The sequence below is a fragment of the Thamnophis elegans genome, chromosome 15 (assembly GCF_009769535.1).
Source record: "Thamnophis elegans isolate rThaEle1 chromosome 15, rThaEle1.pri, whole genome shotgun sequence".
Lineage (NCBI taxonomy): Eukaryota > Metazoa > Chordata > Lepidosauria > Squamata > Colubridae > Thamnophis > Thamnophis elegans.
This window is the reverse complement of record NC_045555.1, coordinates 45,490,281-45,496,280: the sequence shown is the minus strand read 5'-3', so window position 1 is coordinate 45,496,280 and position 6,000 is coordinate 45,490,281.

Sequence of the window (6,000 nt, the reverse complement as noted above, 5' to 3'; positions counted from 1 at the left end):
CCACAGGGCCGGAGCAGCTACAGAGAAAGACCTCCCCTGAGTAGTCGCTAAGCGGCATTGCCCGGTCGACGGTACCCGAAGGAAGCCCAGCCTGTGCGATCTTTTGGGTCGTTGGGAGGTATGTGGCAGGAGGCGGTCCCGCAGATATAGTTATTTTATTGGATTTGTATTCTACCTTTCAAAAACTCAAGCTTCATGACAGCTCTGTATATGACATAAAGAACTGAACGAATGGTGGATTTGCGTTTGGCTCTCCCCAATATCTTAGTTCTCTACATTTGCATGGTGGCCTAGAGGTGAACCACTCACATGTCACTCAGAAGGTTGCGTGTTCAATCCTAGGCAGCGCAAAGAGAAAATATCTGCTGCAAATTCCGCTTAGGTGTTAGGATGGTAGTAAACTCTCACCTCCATTCAGCTGCCCCGACTCTACCCTGATACAAGGGATTACAGGGTTGTAAAAAAAAAAAAAAGAGAGAGACACCCTTAATTGTTACATTTAATTGGTGTGAGAGTGTTTGTAAATGAAATTATGGAATACAGTGCCCAGGTTTAATGATTTCTTCTGTTTCATTTACATCAATCCGTCTGCTTTGGGCGTTACTTTTCCAATATTTTTTGTATATTTAGTGAAAGGTCCAAAGGGAAGCAGTAATATTTCTTCTGCATGATCTAAGTAAATTTAAAACTTTTATGAAAAAATGCTTTGCTGGGGGAAGGCAGCCAACGTTGCAGCGAAGCCATGTGGACGAGCAGAAGCTCCGCAGTCCCGACAAATTCTTCTAGCCAGGAGGCTCTGCGGGGCCGAAAGTCACCCTGTAGGGGTGACAAAGATAAGAGGGGATGCTTTGGTGGTCGCGAGGAGAGTGCGGTCTCCTCATTTGTACTTGAGAGACCGCCTACTGCCAATTACCTCCACTAGACCAATAAGATCCCACAGACTAGGCCTCCTCCGAATTCCATCACCCGCCCAGTGTCGACTGGCGACTACCTGGAGGAGAGCCTTCTCTGTGGCTGCTCCGACCCTCTGGAACGAACTCCCCGTGGAGATTCGAACCCTCACCACCCTCCAGGCCTTCCGCAAAGCCCTTAAAACCTGGCTGTCCCGACAGGCCTGGGGCTAAAGACTTGCAGCCCCACTCCGAATGGTATGATTGTTGTGTTTTTTAGCTGTGTATGGTCTTTATGTTTTGTAATTTTGTTTGTTTTTTTCCCTTCCCTTGAATTGTGAGCCGCCCTAAGTCCCTTCAGGGAAAAGGGCGGCATACAAATAAAGTAAATTCAAATTAAATTCAAATTCAAATTTGACCTGAAGAAAGCCCCTTTAGTGGGCAGAAGAGAAGACGGCCATTATGGCTGAACTGAAGCCGTGACAGCTGAAATGGAAGAGAAGAGAAGGTCCTGTAACAGTGTGCTTGGTCTGGGTAAGAATTTTCTAAATTTTGCCATGGAAGTTTCCCTAAAAACATCCCCTTTGCAAAGTGAGACTCAACTGAGGTGAATAGTGGCGACTAAGACCTGGAGCTACTGTCAGATTTGGAAAAGAAAAGAAATTGTAGGGAGAAGGTAAAGGATAGACTGGATTGGCTAGTTTTTAGGAATTTAAATCGTTTCAAAATATTGGATTATACTTTATTGTCACCTTGATTTGAAGGACTTTGGGAAATATTTTTGGAGACATTTTATTCGCAGCAAAAGCGGAGAAAAAGAGTAACAGTGACACCTACTGGCATCTGAAAAAAGTGAAAGGAGTGAAAGTTGTTTAATCTACGGATTGGATGGAAAACACTAAACTCCTGCAAATTGATTATACTTGGTCTTTGCAGACAAGACTGTGAAAACATTGAATTCTTAGGATCTTGAGGATTACAAATATGTTGGACAGTACGAGAGTGGGAAACAGCTTGGATTTATTTTGGAACTAAGTGGAGGTTGCTAATTGACTATTTTAATAGAGTGATTTTGTGAACTGCTCTAATATTGGCTTTCTTGGTGTGATGAATAATTGGGACATTGGGATCTTGATAAGATTACTGAGTAATTTTTTAATTCATTAAAATAAGACAAAATGGTACAACAGGGGGAAATAAGTGTATTATCAAAAGAAATATTATTGATGCTCTACGGTACGCAGGAAATGATGACAAAGAATCATAGGAAGATAAAGAAATTGATACATGATGTAGTTGTGAGACCAGAAAATTCAAACTGAATATGAAATCCAGGAAGTAGAGAAAATAGAAAGAACAGAGGAAAGGACAGAGGAGGAAAAACAACAAATGATACAAAAAGATAAAAAGAGATAATGTTGAAATAGAAAATTACACTTTTAAGAGATCAAAAAACCGAAGAGGATACATGGAAAGACACCCCTGAAGTGAGGAAAGGATCATTGAAAGGAAGGCTCAACAGAGTGAAGAAACAGTAGAGACAGATGAAATACTTAAACATGAATAAAAAGATATGACTCCAAGGGAGGAGTATGGGAAATGTGCCAAGAAGTCATTAAGAGATGAGATACAAAAATGAGCAAGAGATGAGGGATAGATGCAGAATACTGTTTAACATAGTTGTTCTATTAAGAATTAGTATAGAGGCAGAAACTAGAAATGGGAAAAATATTACTTTTTTAACTTGGGAACTATTTTATTAATGGTTAAAAATAGAAGCAGGTGAGAAGGAGGATATGTAAACAAAGATGAAGTAATTGTAATTAAATGAATATTGAATAATTAGGATAATTAAAGATGATTAATAGACTTGGAGGATAATGGTTATAAATGTAATGTTTACACGTTTATAATGATTTATATTATTGACTAAGAGACAAAATTGAACAAAGTATTTAAACAACGGAAAATATTTCAATAAGGATAAGCGAAGACCATGGCGAATAGATTTTGAGAATGTTATAATTGTTTGTATAGGATTTATTATGTGTATTTAAGAGATTGCACCAAGACAATACACTGCTATTGTGAATATAGAAATTTTATATATAAAATGAAGAAAATTGCATAATAAAAATAATAAAAAAGAAAAATGCTTTGCTCAATATGAAGCCAAGATTAGGATGGGCAGGTCAACTGGGCAGAGGTGTCCACTCTCATTCTGTACTGTACTTCAAACCTTCACAAGTTCTGTTGGGTAACTGAGAAGGGTTTAAATGGCAATAGGCGACTGTTTAGAAATCCATATTGGGCCCAACTAAGTTGCAAACAAACAATGCATGATTCTTCATTCTGAAAGTATGAACTCCGCTCTTAACATGAAACTGTTTTTCATTCTTTTGACTGAATGTGGAGGTTCTTTGATACAAGAGAAAAAGAAGTGAGTAGAAACATTTTTTTTAATTAACAAAACTAGACTTTGGAAGCTTGCAATCTATTGTGACCTTGAGTTGGCTTAATCAAAGTATACTTCAACAGGGATTTGAAACTTTAATGAAGGAGAGTGAATTGCCAAAATATTATCATACACAGCCTGCTTAGTAACATAAGGAAAAATCTTAAAATATAAACATGTTGCCAGTTTAATCTGGTTTTACATTATTTCAAAATAAGATAAGTCACCATTGTTCACACATTAAGGGTCACACGATTAACTTCAAAACACACATTAAACACTGCCTTCTATTTTTTTAAAACTGCTATTAGAAGTTGCAATCTGTACTTGAACAAGGCGAGTGGGAAGGAAAATGCTACAGCCTGAGTAACCAACATTTCTTATAAATGGCCATCTCTACAAGGACAGTTTAAGATTTGTTTAAATAAATGGCTCCATGTATTCAGTAACTGCTGACATGATCAAGAACAGTCTTTGCATGAGAAAATCTGTTCTGCTGTATGAATAGGATCCCCACAAATGAATTCCTGGTCATGGAATGGGTCAAGAAAGCACATGCATGTTAGTTAAAACATGGAATAAGAACCTAAGTGAACACAGTATGAATTTCTCTACCCCATAGCATTTCTGAAAGGGTCTATGTAACAATTCCCAAAATTGACTTTGTACATTCTATGGAAAGTAGCAAAAAGATTTTTAGAACAGATTTTATCATTCATGCATGCACTCTGTTGAATGCTTTTGTCCACAATTCAAGCTTACCATATTTTTACCCTAATATTTCATCTCCTTAATTATGACTTCCCAGTAACAATACAAACCGTGCCATTAAGTAGAATATATTTTTTAAAAATGTATTTAACCACTTTTCTTATCAAGTGACTTTAAAAAAAGGATTTGGTAGATACAAAAACTTTGCAAAATCCAATATACAGTATTACTTTTGACCATACCGAAGGAAAGTTTCCACCGTAATTTTATCTCATGTTTTTTCACTGAAACATGGAATGCTTTCTTTGTAGTTACATTTACAGAATCTAACAAAATTTTAGCAATTGCTGAAGTTTGAAAAATGCTTTTCATTGGCATCAGGAATAAAAAAGTGTAATATGAACTTTCACATCCAATACTTTAGCGTTTGATATTCTGTAAATCTTCAAAGAATAAAGCAAATATGAAGGGTTTTCTCCAGCTTTTCCTGCAGAAAAATCTAAAAAAAATATTTATTTCACTTCTCAGACAAGGTTTGGAAAAAAAAAAAATCAGAAAAACAGTGAATAATAAAATGACAAATCAGTTTGTAGCTTATCACTAAAAAACCCAAATCTGTTTTGTGATTTCCACTTTTTCAAAATGATGCTTGTTTAACTTCAGAAATTCATTCCCAAGGATATAACATACTAGGAACCACCAACCCATACAACTGATGAGTTTAGCATTTGGTGTCCCCTAGTGCAGATGAGGTACTACATTTCTTCAGCTTTGTACAAAGTTTTTTTTTTTTTACCAAGTTGCTTTATTATTACAGATTTCAGCACACAAAGCAACTTTCTCATGAAGTATAATTTTCCAAAATCTTAATTATTGCTTTGAATGTTAGCTAGATGGTTCAAGTCACATTTCAAATACCTGCCAATAAAAAGCTCTGAAATTACATCAATCGTTTTAGGCATCAAATGTAGTCTCAAACACAACTTAACTAGGTACTTGCATTTTCTTTTTTTTGAGAAATTTTTTTATTGTTTTAGTTAAACAAAAACAAAAAAATCATCTTTCGTTACATCTTGTTGAAAGCGTTATCGATTGGTTACAAATATATTATGCATGTTTCTTCCACAATCCTTACGTATGCTTCCTTCAAATCAGGTTGTACATTTTAAGTCAAGAAAGAAAAGTTATGTATTTTACTATCCCTGTACCATAATTCTCATTTAGTTACCGCTGTTTAAACATGTTTTTATCTAGAATCATTTATATTAGAAGACACAACCGCCTATTGGCATTCGTTTGCAATTTCAATAGATCTCCAATGACATTGCACCTTTATAACATATTCTAAAATTAATTCGGTTAAGTAAGATATCTAAGCATTCCCCCCCCCCAAAAAAAAACACCTGTATGTATCATTAAATATTGTCCATTAACATTTCATTGTTATTATTGTCTGTTTATCTCACCTCTGCTCTCCAGGCCAACTAGGTACTTGCATTTTTAATAGCATTAGAAAACAGATCAGGGCCATCAAGTAGAATGCAAAAGGGCATATCATTAGAAAATGCAATCGTTCCATTTCCAAACAAACTAAAACCTAATGTTTTCTTCAGAATTTTCAACATCCTGTTCAGTAATCAAGATCAAGGTATGAAAAATATAAGATTTCTGTACCAACTCAGGTAGATTTCTTCGAAGCTTTGTCTACAGCAGTGTTTCTCCACCTTGGCAACTTGAAGATGTCCGGACTTCAACTCCCAGAATTCCCCAGCCAGCGAATGCTGGCTGGGGAATTCTGAGAGTTGAAGTCCGGACATCTTCAAGTTGCCAAGGTGGAGAAACACTGGTCTACAGTTACCTCTATTTGAAAAACAAAACTTGACTATTCAGAAACAAAAAAAAAACTTTGCTCCCACCAATAATTCAGTTTGTGGCGCTGGCTTC